A 15,469-nucleotide genomic window follows, 5' to 3' on the forward strand; every position below is an offset into this window, starting at 1 on the left:
TGTACACCCGAGACCCAATATCGCACTCACCCTAACATTACAGACGGACACTAACTCGAAACGAAACCCTATCACCAAGGTACACCTTCTCAAACACCGAACACTAACCCTAGCACTGACCATGGGAACAGACCTCTTCCATGAATATCGTCTTCGCACATATCTCACTATAACACTGTCATTCAATCACACTGTCTCCCTCACATCAGAGCGGAGTCCTAAATGTAAACATAACCTTATCCAGCCCATACACTTTACTGAACCCATAACCCTAACCGTACGTACCCTTGCCCCTGGGACGGATACCTCACAGTCAACATCGAGAACACCCACAGCTCACCCTACACCTGTCACTCAATGTCACCCTCAACCTCACATTAGAGCCAGATTCTCACCGTAATCATACTGCTCTCCTGCCCATATGCATTAACTAACACTTAACTCTAACCCTAGCCCTGTATTCTGTTCCTCACCCATCAGAATACCTTTGTTGTCGGCCCACAAAATAGTGAATGAGAGACCGACACTCGCCCTCGATCTCACATCACAGTCAGAACCTCACTGTAGCCGAAGGCCATTCCTGACGTTACCTGTTTACAAACACAGAAACGTAAGCGTAGCCCTGGCAGATGAACTTGACCGTCGCGGTGAACACCGACATCACCCCGAGATCACAATGTACGTGGCACTCAATGTCGACTTATCCCTCACATTGGAGGCAGACTCAGATTGTAATTGTAGCGGTATCCTGAACGTAAGCATTGCAAAACACTTACACCTGATTCTACCCAGGACTCGGCACCGTTTTCCTCAGAATTCCTTTAAGGTAAGCCCCACCAAAGCAGAAACCTGAGATCCAATTTTGTATTCACCCTCACATCAGGGACCTCTCCTGACTCTAAGCGGAACCGTATCTCCCATGAACACATTCCCACATATTGAATCCTAACCCTAGCCCCGAATGATGTACCTGACCCTAACATGAATATCAAAGTCACCTGTGTCTCAAGGTAGCACTGTCATTCAATCTCACTGTCGCCCTCACATCACAGCTGACACCGAAGTGTGCTCATAAACCTATCCTATCCGGACACCTTACTGAAACCCTAGCCGTAAACCTTGCCATGGCTGCTGGGTCAGAACCTCACGGTCAAAATCGACATAACGCACACATCACCGAAAAAGTGCGCGCAATCTCGCCGTCACCCTCACATCACAGCCGGACGCTAACACGAATCAAATCCTTTCACCTACGTACAACTTTCCAAACACCGAACAATAACCCTCGCACTGAATCTCGGTAAAGGCTCCTACCATGAACATGGACGTCACCCTGGTGTCACTGTAACACTGTCATTCAATCATGCTGTGTAGCTCACATCAGAACCGAGTCCTAAATGGAAACAGAACCGTATCATGCCTACACATCTCACTGAACACTTAACCCTACCCCTAGATTTGGCCCATGGACCTGACACGTCAGGGACAACATTGACAAACCCCACCGCTCCACATATACCTGACACTCAATCTCGCCCTCACCCTCAGACCAGAGACAGAACCTCACTGTAAAAGTAGCACTCTCCTACCCATACCGATTACCGAACATCTAACCCTAACCGTAGACTTGGAGTGTGCATGGGAACCATCAGAATGCTTTAAGGGTCAGCCCCACAAAATCATAAACCTAAGTCCCAATCTCCCACTCACCCTCCCATTACAGTCGAAACGTAACTCGAACTGAAACACTATCACCAACGTACACCATCCCAAACACCGAACACTAACCATAGCCCTGACTCTTGGAACAGACGCCTTCAGTGAATATCAACGTCACCCGTGTCTTAACGTAACACTGTCATTCAATCTCACTGTTGCCCTCATATTTCAGCCGACCCCTAAATGAACTGATAACCCCATCCTGTCAGTACACATTGCTGAACCTTGAAATCTAGCCCTTGCACGGTTGCCAGGATCGGAACCTCACGGTCAGCATCGACACAACCGACATGTCACCGCGATGCTGTCACTCAATCTCTCCCTCACCCTCATATCAGAAAAAGCACCTCACTGCAGAAATAACACTATCCTGCCCATACCCTTTACAGAACATGTAACCCTTACGCTAGGCTTGGACTGTGCTCAGGACCCATCAGAATGCTTTAGTCGTCAGCTCCACAAAAATCGTACACCCGAGACCCAATATCGCACTAACCCTTACATTACAGACGGACCCTAACTCGAAAAGAAACCCTATCACTAAGGTACACCTTCTCAAACACCGAACCCTAACCCTAGCCCTGACTATGGGACCGGATCCCTTCCATGAATATCGTCGTCGCACATATCTCACTGTAACACTGTCATTCAATCACACTGTCTCCCTCACATCAGAGCGGAGTCCTAAATGTAAACATAACCTTATCCAGCCAATACACCTTACTGAACCCATAACCCTAACCGTACGTACCCTTGCCCCTGGGACGGATACCTCACAGTCAACATCGACAACACCCACAGCTCACCCAACACCTGTCACTCAATGTCGCTCTCTCCCTCACATCAGAGCCAGATTCTCACAGTAATTATATTGCTCTCCTGCCCATATGCATTAACAAACACTGAACTCTAACCCTAGCCCTGTATTCTGTTCCTCACCCATCAGAACACCTTTCTTGTAGGCCCCACAAAATATTGAATGAGCGACCGACTCTCGGCCTCGATCTCACATCAAGGTCAGAACCTCAGTGTAGCCGAAGCACAATCCTGACCTTACCTGTTTACAAACACAGAACCGTAAGCGTAGCCCTGGCACATGAACTTGACCGTCACGGTGAACACCGATATCACCCCGAGTTCACAATGTACGTGGCACTCAATGTCGACGTATCCCTCACATTGGAGGCAGATTCAGTTTGTAATTGTTGCGGTATCCTGAACGTAAGCATTGCAAAACACTTACACCTGAGTCTAGCCCAGGACTCGGCGCCGTTTTCCTCAGAATTCCTTTAAGGTAAGCCCCACAAAAGCAGAAACCTGAGATCCAATTTTGTATTCACCCTCACATCAGGGACCTCTCCTGACTCTAAGCGGAACCGTATCTCCCATGAACACATTCCCACATATTGAATCCTAACCCTAGCCCCGAATGATGTACCTGACCCTAACATGAATATCAAAGTCACCTGTGTCTCAAGGTAGCACTGTCATTCAATCTCACTGTCGCCCTCACATCACAGCTGACACCGAAGTGTGCTCATAAACCTATCCTATCCGGACACCTTACTGAAACCCTAGCCGTAAACCTTGCCATGGCTGCTGGGTCAGAACCTCACGGTTAAAATCGACATAACACAAACATCACCGAAAAAGTGCGCGCAATCTCGCCGTCACCCTCACATCACAGCCGGACGCTAACACGAATCAAATCCTTTCACCCACGTATAACTTTCCAAACACCGAACCATAACCCTCGCACTGAATCTCGGTAAATGCTCCTACCATGATCATCGACGTCACCCTGGTGTCACTGTAACACTGTCATTCAATCATGCTGTGTAGCTCACATCAGAACCGAGTCCTAAATGGAAACAGAACCGTATCATGCCTACACATCTCACTGAACACTTAAACCTACCCCTAGCTCTGGCCCCTGGACCTGACACGTCAGGGACAACATTGACAAACCCCACCGCTCCACATATACCTGACACTCAATCTCGCCCTCACCCTCAGACCAGAGACAGAACCTCACTGTAAAAGTAGCACTCTCCTACCCATACCGATTACCGAACATCTAACCCTAACAGTAGACTTGGAGTGTGCATGGGAACCATCAGAATGCTTTAAGGGTCAGCCCCACAAAATCATAAACCTAAGACCCAATCTCCCACTCACCCTCCCATTACAGTCGAAACGTAACTCGAACTGAAACACTGTCACCAACGTACACCATCCCAAACACCGAACACTAACCCTAGCCCTGACTCTTGGAACAGACGCCTACCGTGAATATCAACGTCACCCGTGTCTCAACGTAATACTGTCATTCAGTCTCACTGTTGCCCTCATATCTCAGCCGACCCCTAAACGTACTGATAACCCCATGCTGTCAGTACACGTTGCTGAACCCTGAACCCTAACCCTTGCACGGTTGCCAGGATCGGAACCTCACGGTCAGCATCGACACAACCCACACGGCACCCTGATGCTGTCACTCAATCTCTCCCTCACCCTCATATCAGAAAAAGCACCGCACTGCAGAAATAACACTATCCTGCCCATACCCTTTACAGAACATGTAACCCTAACCCTAGGCTTGGACTGTGCACGGGACCCATCAGAATGCTTTAATCGTCAGCTCCACAAAAATCGTACACCCGAGACCCAATATCGCACTCACCCTAACATTACAGACGGACCCTAACTCGAAACGAAACCCTATCACCAAGGTACACCTTCTCAAACACCGAACCCTAACCCTAGCCCTGACTATGGGACCGGACCCCTTCCATGAATATCGTCGTCGCACATATCTCACTGTAACACTGTCATTCAATCACACTGTCTCCCTCACATCAGAGCGGAGTCCTAAATGTAAACATAACCTTATCCTGCCCATACACCTTACTGAACCCATAACCCTAACCGTACGTACCCTTGCCCCTGGGACTGATACCTCACAGTCAACATCGACAACACCCACAGCTCACCCTACACCTGTCACTCAATGTCGCCCTCACCCTCACATCAGAGCCAGAATCTCACTGTAATCATACTGCTCTCATGCCCCTATGCATTAACAAACACTTAACTCTAACCCTAGCCCTGTATTCTGTTCCTCACCCATCAGAATACATTTCTTGTAGGCCCCACAAAAAAGTGAATGAGAGACCGACTCTCGCCCTCGATCTCACATCACAGTCAGAACCTCACTGTAGCCGAAGGCCATGCCTGATGTTACATGTTTACAAACACAGAAACGTAAGCGTAGCCCTGGCACATGTACTTGACCGTCGCGGTGAACACCGACATCACCCCGAGTTCACAATGTACGTGACACACAATGTCGACTTATCCCTCACATTGGAGGCAGATTCAGATTGTAATTGTTGCGGTATCCTGAACGTAAGCATTGCAAAACACTTACACCTCATTCTAGCCCAGGACTCGGCGCCGTTTTCCTCAGAATTCCTTTAAGGTAAGCCCCACAAAAGCAGAAACCTGAGATCCAATTTTGTATTCACCCTCACATCAGGGACCTCTCCTGACTCTAAGCGGAACCGTATCTCCCATGAACACATTCCCACATATTGAATCCTAACCCTAGCCCCGAATGATGTACCTGACCCTAACATGAATATCAAAGTCACCTGTGTCTCAAGGTAGCACTGTCATTCAATCTCACTGTCGTCCTCACATCACAGCTGACACCGAAGTGTGCTCATAAACCTATCCTATTTGAACACCTTACTGAAACCCTAGCCGTAAACCTTGCCATGGCTGCTAGGTCAGAACCTCACGGTCAAAATCGACATAACGCACACATCACCGAAAAAGTGCGCGCAATCTCGCCGTCACCCTCACATCACAGCCGGACGCTAACACGAATCAAATCCTTTCACCCACGTACAACTTTCCAAACACCGAACAATAACCCTCGCACTGAATCTCGGTAAAGACTCCTACCATGAACATCGACGTCACCCTGGTGTCACTGTAACACTGTCATTCAATCATGCTGTGTAGCTCACATCAGAACCGAGTCCTAAATGGTAACAGAACCGTATCATGCCTACACATCTCACTGAACACTTAACCCTACCCCTAGCTCTGGCACCTGGACCTGACACGTCAGGGACAACATTGACAAACCCCACCGCTCCACATATACCTGACACTCAATCTCGCCCTCACCCTCAGACCAGAGACAGAACCTCACTGTAAACGTAGCACTCTCCTACCCATACCGATTACCGAACATCTAACCCTAACCGTAGACTTGGAGTGTGCATGGGAACCATCAGAATGCTTTAAGGGTCAGCCCCACAAAATCATAAACCTAAGACCCAATCTCCCACTCACCCTCCCATTACAGTCGAAACGTAACTCGAACTGAAACACTATCACCAACGTACACCATCCCAAACACCGAACACTAACCCTAGCCCTGACTCTTGGAACAGACGCCTACCGTGAATAACAACGTCACCCGTGTCTCAACGTAAGACTGTCATTCAATCTCACTGTTGCCCTCATATCTCAGCCGACCCCTAAATGTACTGATAACCACATCCTGTCAGTACACATTGCTGAACCCTGAACCCTAGCCCTTGCACGGCTGCCAGGATCGGAACCTCACGGTCAGCATCTACACAACCGACACGTCACCGCGATGCTGTCACTCAATCTCTCCCTCCCCCTCATATCAGAAAAAGCACCTCACTGCAGAAATAACACTATCCTGCCCATACCCTTTACAGAACATGTAACCCTAACCCTAGGCTTGGACTGTGCACGGGACCCATCAGAATGCTTTAATCGTCAGCTCCACAAAATTGTACACCCGAGACCCAATATCGCACTCACCCTAACATTACAGACGGACACTAACTCGAAACGAAACCCTATCACCAAGGTACACCTTCTCAAACACCGAACACTAACCCTAGCACTGACCATGGGAACAGACCTCTTCCATGAATATCGTCTTCGCACATATCTCACTATAACACTGTCATTCAATCACACTGTCTCCCTCACATCAGAGCGGAGTCCTAAATGTAAACATAACCTTATCCAGCCCATACACCTTACTGAACCCATAACCCTAACCGTACGTACCCTTGCCCCTGGGACGGATACCTCACAGTCAACATCGAGAACACCCACAGCTCACCCTACACCTGTCACTCAATGTCACCCTCAACCTCACATTAGAGCCAGATTCTCACCGTAATCATACTGCTCTCCTGCCCATATGCATTAACTAACACTTAACTCTAACCCTAGCCCTGTATTCTGTTCCTCACCCATCAGAATACCTTTGTTGTCGGCCCACAAAATAGTGAATGAGAGACCGACACTCGCCCTCGATCTCACATCACAGTCAGAACCTCACTGTAGCCGAAGGCCATTCCTGACGTTACCTGTTTACAAACACAGAAACGTAAGCGTAGCCCTGGCAGATGAACTTGACCGTCGCGGTGAACACCGACATCACCCCGAGATCACAATGTACGTGGCACTCAATGTCGACTTATCCCTCACATTGGAGGCAGACTCAGATTGTAATTGTAGCGGTATCCTGAACGTAAGCATTGCAAAACACTTACACCTGATTCTACCCAGGACTCGGCACCGTTTTCCTCAGAATTCCTTTAAGGTAAGCCCCACCAAAGCAGAAACCTGAGATCCAATTTTGTATTCACCCTCACATCAGGGACCTCTCCTGACTCTAAGCGGAACCGTATCTCCCATGAACACATTCCCACATATTGAATCCTAACCCTAGCCCCGAATGATGTACCTGACCCTAACATGAATATCAAAGTCACCTGTGTCTCAAGGTAGCACTGTCATTCAATCTCACTGTCGCCCTCACATCACAGCTGACACCGAAGTGTGCTCATAAACCTATCCTATCCGGACACCTTACTGAAACCCTAGCCGTAAACCTTGCCATGGCTGCTGGGTCAGAACCTCACGGTCAAAATCGACATAACGCACACATCACCGAAAAAGTGCGCGCAATCTCGCCGTCACCCTCACATCACAGCCGGACGCTAACACGAATCAAATCCTTTCACCTACGTACAACTTTCCAAACACCGAACAATAACCCTCGCACTGAATCTCGGTAAAGGCTCCTACCATGAACATGGACGTCACCCTGGTGTCACTGTAACACTGTCATTCAATCATGCTGTGTAGCTCACATCAGAACCGAGTCCTAAATGGAAACAGAACCGTATCATGCCTACACATCTCACTGAACACTTAACCCTACCCCTAGATTTGGCCCATGGACCTGACACGTCAGGGACAACATTGACAAACCCCACCGCTCCACATATACCTGACACTCAATCTCGCCCTCACCCTCAGACCAGAGACAGAACCTCACTGTAAAAGTAGCACTCTCCTACCCATACCGATTACCGAACATCTAACCCTAACCGTAGACTTGGAGTGTGCATGGGAACCATCAGAATGCTTTAAGGGTCAGCCCCACAAAATCATAAACCTAAGTCCCAATCTCCCACTCACCCTCCCATTACAGTCGAAACGTAACTCGAACTGAAACACTATCACCAACGTACACCATCCCAAACACCGAACACTAACCATAGCCCTGACTCTTGGAACAGACGCCTTCAGTGAATATCAACGTCACCCGTGTCTTAACGTAACACTGTCATTCAATCTCACTGTTGCCCTCATATTTCAGCCGACCCCTAAATGAACTGATAACCCCATCCTGTCAGTACACATTGCTGAACCTTGAAATCTAGCCCTTGCACGGTTGCCAGGATCGGAACCTCACGGTCAGCATCGACACAACCGACATGTCACCGCGATGCTGTCACTCAATCTCTCCCTCACCCTCATATCAGAAAAAGCACCTCACTGCAGAAATAACACTATCCTGCCCATACCCTTTACAGAACATGTAACCCTTACGCTAGGCTTGGACTGTGCACAGGACCCATCAGAATGCTTTAGTCGTCAGCTCCACAAAAATCGTACACCCGAGACCCAATATCGCACTAACCCTTACATTACAGACGGACCCTAACTCGAAAAGAAACCCTATCACTAAGGTACACCTTCTCAAACACCGAACCCTAACCCTAGCCCTGACTATGGGACCGGATCCCTTCCATGAATATCGTCGTCGCACATATCTCACTGTAACACTGTCATTCAATCACACTGTCTCCCTCACATCAGAGCGGAGTCCTAAATGTAAACATAACCTTATCCAGCCAATACACCTTACTGAACCCATAACCCTAACCGTACGTACCCTTGCCCCTGGGACGGATACCTCACAGTCAACATCGACAACACCCACAGCTCACCCAACACCTGTCACTCAATGTCGCTCTCTCCCTCACATCAGAGCCAGATTCTCACAGTAATTATATTGCTCTCCTGCCCATATGCATTAACAAACACTGAACTCTAACCCTAGCCCTGTATTCTGTTCCTCACCCATCAGAACACCTTTCTTGTAGGCCCCACAAAATATTGAATGAGCGACCGACTCTCGGCCTCGATCTCACATCAAGGTCAGAACCTCAGTGTAGCCGAAGCACAATCCTGACCTTACCTGTTTACAAACACAGAACCGTAAGCGTAGCCCTGGCACATGAACTTGACCGTCACGGTGAACACCGATATCACCCCGAGTTCACAATGTACGTGGCACTCAATGTCGACGTATCCCTCACATTGGAGGCAGATTCAGTTTGTAATTGTTGCGGTATCCTGAACGTAAGCATTGCAAAACACTTACACCTGAGTCTAGCCCAGGACTCGGCGCCGTTTTCCTCAGAATTCCTTTAAGGTAAGCCCCACAAAAGCAGAAACCTGAGATCCAATTTTGTATTCACCCTCACATCAGGGACCTCTCCTGACTCTAAGCGGAACCGTATCTCCCATGAACACATTCCCACATATTGAATCCTAACCCTAGCCCCGAATGATGTACCTGACCCTAACATGAATATCAAAGTCACCTGTGTCTCAAGGTAGCACTGTCATTCAATCTCACTGTCGCCCTCACATCACAGCTGACACCGAAGTGTGCTCATAAACCTATCCTATCCGGACACCTTACTGAAACCCTAGCCGTAAACCTTGCCATGGCTGCTGGGTCAGAACCTCACGGTTAAAATCGACATAACACAAACATCACCGAAAAAGTGCGCGCAATCTCGCCGTCACCCTCACATCACAGCCGGACGCTAACACGAATCAAATCCTTTCACCCACGTATAACTTTACAAACACCGAACCATAACCCTCGCACTGAATCTCGGTAAATGCTCCTACCATGAACATCGACGTCACCCTGGTGTCACTGTAACACTGTCATTCAATCATGCTGTGTAGCTCACATCAGAACCGAGTCCTAAATGGAAACAGAACCGTATCATGCCTACACATCTCACTGAACACTTAAACCTACCCCTAGCTCTGGCCCCTGGACCTGACACGTCAGGGACAACATTGACAAACCCCACCGCTCCACATATACCTGACACTCAATCTCGCCCTCACCCTCAGACCAGAGACAGAACCTCACTGTAAAAGTAGCACTCTCCTACCCATACCGATTACCGAACATCTAACCCTAACAGTAGACTTGGAGTGTGCATGGGAACCATCAGAATGCTTTAAGGGTCAGCCCCACAAAATCATAAACCTAAGACCCAATCTCCCACTCACCCTCCCATTACAGTCGAAACGTAACTCGAACTGAAACACTGTCACCAACGTACACCATCCCAAACACCGAACACTAACCCTAGCCCTGACTCTTGGAACAGACGCCTACCGTGAATATCAACGTCACCCGTGTCTCAACGTAATACTGTCATTCAGTCTCACTGTTGCCCTCATATCTCAGCCGACCCCTAAACGTACTGATAACCCCATCCTGTCAGTACACATTGCTGAACCCTGAACCCTAACCCTTGCACGGTTGCGAGGATCGGAACCTCACGGTCAGCGACGACACAACCGACACATCACCGCGATGCTGTCACTCAATCTCTCCCTCCCCCTCATATCAGAAAAAGCACCTCACTGCAGAAATAACACTATCCTGCCCATACCCTTTACAGAACATGTAACCCTAACCCTAGGCTTGGACTGTGCACGGGACCCATCAGAATGCTTTAATCGTCAGCTCCACAAAAATCGTACACCCGAGACCCAATATCGCACTCACCCTAACATTACAGACGGACCCTAACTCGAAACGAAACCCTATCACCAAGGTACACCTTCTCAAACACCGAACCCTAACCCTAGCCCTGACTATGGGACCGGACCCCTTCCATGAATATCGTCGTCGCACATATCTCACTGTAACACTGTCATTCAATCACACTGTCTCCCTCACATCAGAGCGGAGTCCTAAATGTAAACATAACCTTATCCAGCCCATACACCTTACTGAACCCATAACCCTAACCGTACGTACCCTTGCCCCTGGGACTGATACCTCACAGTCAACATCGACAACACCCACAGCTCACCCTACACCTGTCACTCAATGTCGCCCTCACCCTCACATCAGAGCCAGAATCTCACTGTAATCATACTGCTCTCATGCCCCTATGCATTAACAAACACTTAACTCTAACCCTAGCCCTGTATTCTGTTCCTCACCCATCAGAATACATTTCTTGTAGGCCCCACAAAAAAGTGAATGAGAGACCGACTCTCGCCCTCGATCTCACATCACAGTCAGAACCTCACTGTAGCCGAAGGCCATGCCTGATGTTACATGTTTACAAACACAGAAACGTAAGCGTAGCCCTGGCACATGTACTTGACCGTCGCGGTGAACACCGACATCACCCCGAGTTCACAATGTACGTGACACACAATGTCGACTTATCCCTCACATTGGAGGCAGATTCAGATTGTAATTGTTGCGGTATCCTGAACGTAAGCATTGCAAAACACTTACACCTCATTCTAGCCCAGGACTCGGCGCCGTTTTCCTCAGAATTCCTTTAAGGTAAGCCCCACAAAAGCAGAAACCTGAGATCCAATTTTGTATTCACCCTCACATCAGGGACCTCTCCTGACTCTAAGCGGAACCGTATCTCCCATGAACACATTCCCACATATTGAATCCTAACCCTAGCCCCGAATGATGTACCTGACCCTAACATGAATATCAAAGTCACCTGTGTCTCAAGGTAGCACTGTCATTCAATCTCACTGTCGTCCTCACATCACAGCTGACACCGAAGTGTGCTCATAAACCTATCCTATTTGAACACCTTACTGAAACCCTAGCCGTAAACCTTGCCATGGCTGCTAGGTCAGAACCTCACGGTCAAAATCGACATAACGCACACATCACCGAAAAAGTGCGCGCAATCTCGCCGTCACCCTCACATCACAGCCGGACGCTAACACGAATCAAATCCTTTCACCCACGTACAACTTTCCAAACACCGAACAATAACCCTCGCACTGAATCTCGGTAAAGACTCCTACCATGAACATCGACGTCACCCTGGTGTCACTGTAACACTGTCATTCAATCATGCTGTGTAGCTCACATCAGAACCGAGTCCTAAATGGTAACAGAACCGTATCATGCCTACACATCTCACTGAACACTTAACCCTACCCCTAGCTCTGGCACCTGGACCTGACACGTCAGGGACAACATTGACAAACCCCACCGCTCCACATATACCTGACACTCAATCTCGCCCTCACCCTCAGACCAGAGACAGAACCTCACTGTAAACGTAGCACCCTCCTACCCATACCGATTTCTGAAAATCTAACCCTAACCGTAGACTTGGAGTGTGCATGGGAACAATCAGAATGCTTTAAGGGTCAGCCCCACAAAATCATAAACCTAAGACCAAATCTCCCACTCACCCTCCCATTACAGTCGAAACGTATCTCGAACTGAAACACTATCACCAACGTACACCATCCCAAACACTGAACACTAACCCTAGCCCTGACTCTTGGAACAGACGCCTACCGTGAATATCAACGTCACCCGTGTCTCAACGTAACACTGTCATTCAATCTCACGGTTGCCCTCATATCTCAGCCGACCCCTAAATGTACTGATAACCCCATCCTGTCAGTACACATTGCTGAACCCTGAACCCTAGCCCTTGCACGGCTGCCAGGATCGGAACGTCACGGTCAGCATCGACACAACCGACACGTCACCGCGATGCTGTCACTCAATCTCTCCCTCACCCTCATATCAGAAAAAGCACCTCACTGCAGAAATAACACTATCCTGCCCATACCCTTTACAGAACATGTAACCCTAACCCTAGGCTTGGACTGTGCACGGGACCCATCAGAATGCTTTAATCGTCAGTTCCACAAAATCGTACACCCGAGACCCAATATCACACTCACCCTAACATTACAGACGGTCCCTAACTCGATACGATACCCTATCACCAAGGTACACCTTCTCAAACACCGAACCCTAACCCTAGCCCTGACTATGGGACCGGACCCCTTCCATGAATATCGTCGTCGCACATATCTCACTGTAACACTGTCATTCAATCACACTGTCTCCCTCACATCAGAGCGGAGTCCTAAATGTAAACATAACCTTATCCAGCCCATACACCTTACTGAACCCATAACCCTAACCGTACGTACCCTTGCCCCTGGGACTGATACCTCACAGTCAACATCGACAACACCCACAGCTCACCCTACACCTGTCACTCAATGTCGCCCTCACCCTCACATCATAGCCAGATTCTCACTGTAATCATATTGCTCTCCTGCCCATATGCATTAACAAACACTTAACTCTAACCCTAGCCCTGTATTCTGTTCCTCACCCATCAGAATACCTTTCTTGTCGGCCCCACAAAATAGTGAATGAGAGACCGACTCTCGCCCTCGATCTCACATCACAGTCAGAACCTCACTGTAGCCGAAGCACAATCCTGACGTTACCTGTTTACAAACACAGAAAAGTAAGCGTAGCCCTGGCACATGAACTTGACCGTCACGGTGAACACCGACATCACCCCGAGTTCACAATGTACGTGGCACTCAATGTCGACTTATCCCTCACATTGGAGGCAGATTCAGATTGTAATTGTAGCGGTATCCTGAACGTAAGCATTGCAAAACACTTACACCTCATTCTAGCCCAGGACTCGGCGCCGTTTTCCTCAGAATTCCTTTAAGGTAAGCCCCACCAAAGCAGAAACCTGAGATCCAATTTTGTATTCACCCTCACATCAGGGACCTCTCCTGACTCTAAGCGGAAACGTATCTCCCATGAACACATTCCCACATATTGAATCCTAACCCTAGCCCCGAATGATGTACCTGACCCTAACATGAATATCAAAGTCACCTGTGTCTCAAGGTAGCACTGTCATTCAATCTCACTGTCGCCCTCACATCACAGCTGACACCGAAGTGTGCTCATAAACCTATCCTATCCGGACACCTTACTGAAACCCTAGCCGTAAACCTTGCCTTGGCCGCTGGGTCAGAACCTCAGGGTCAAAATTGACATAACGCACACATCACCGATGTGCGCGCAATCTCGCCGTCACCCTCACATCACAGCCGGACGCTAACACGAATCAAATCCTTTCACCACGTACAACTTTCCAAACACCGAACAATAACCCTCGCACTGAATCTCGGTAAAGGCTCCTACCATGAACATGGACGTCACCCTGGTGTCACTATAACACTGTCATTCAATTATGCTGTGTAGCTCACATCAGAACCGAGTCCTAAATGGAAACAGAACCGTATCATGCCTACACATCTCACTTAACACTTAACCCTACCCCTAGCTCTGGCCCCTGGACCTGACACGTCAGGGACAACATTGACAAACCCCACCGCTCCACATATACCTGACACTCAATCTCGCCCTCACCCTCAGACCAGAGACAGAACCTCACTGTAAAAGTAGCACTCTCCTACCCATACCGATTACCGAACATCTAACCCTAACCGTAGACTTGGAGTGTGCATGGGAACCATCAGAATGCTTTAAGGGTCATCCCCACAAAATCATAAACCTAAGACACAATCTCCCACTCACCCTCCCATTACAGTCGAAACGTAACTCGAACTGAAACACTATCACCAACGAACACCATCCCAAACACCAAACACTAACCCTAGCCATGACTCTTGGAACAGACGCCTACCGTGAATATCAACGTCACCCGTGTCTCAACGTAACACTGTCATTCAATCTCACGGTTGCCCTCATATCTCAGCCGACCCCTAAATGTACAGATAACCCCATCCTGTCAGTACACATTGCTGAACCCTGAACCCTAGCCCTTGCACGGCTGCCAGAATCGGAACCTCACGGTCAGCATCGACACAACCGACACGTCACCGCGATGCTGTCACTCAATCTCTCCCTCACCCTCATATCAGAAAAAGCACCTCACTGCAGAAATGACACTATCCAGCCAATACCCTTTACAGAACATGTAACCCTAACCCTAGGCTTGGACTGTGCACGGGACCCATCAGAATGCTTTAATCGTCAGCTCCACAAAATCGTACACCCGAGACCCAATATCGCACTCACCCTAACATTACAGATGGACCCTAACTCGAAACGAAACCCTATCACCACGGTACACCTTCTCAAACACCGAACCCTAACCCTAGCCCTGATTATGGGACCGGACCCCTTCCATGAATATCGTCATCGCACATATCTCACTGT

Source organism: Manis javanica, chromosome 1 (assembly GCF_040802235.1).
Source record: "Manis javanica isolate MJ-LG chromosome 1, MJ_LKY, whole genome shotgun sequence".
Classification (NCBI taxonomy): domain Eukaryota; kingdom Metazoa; phylum Chordata; class Mammalia; order Pholidota; family Manidae; genus Manis; species Manis javanica.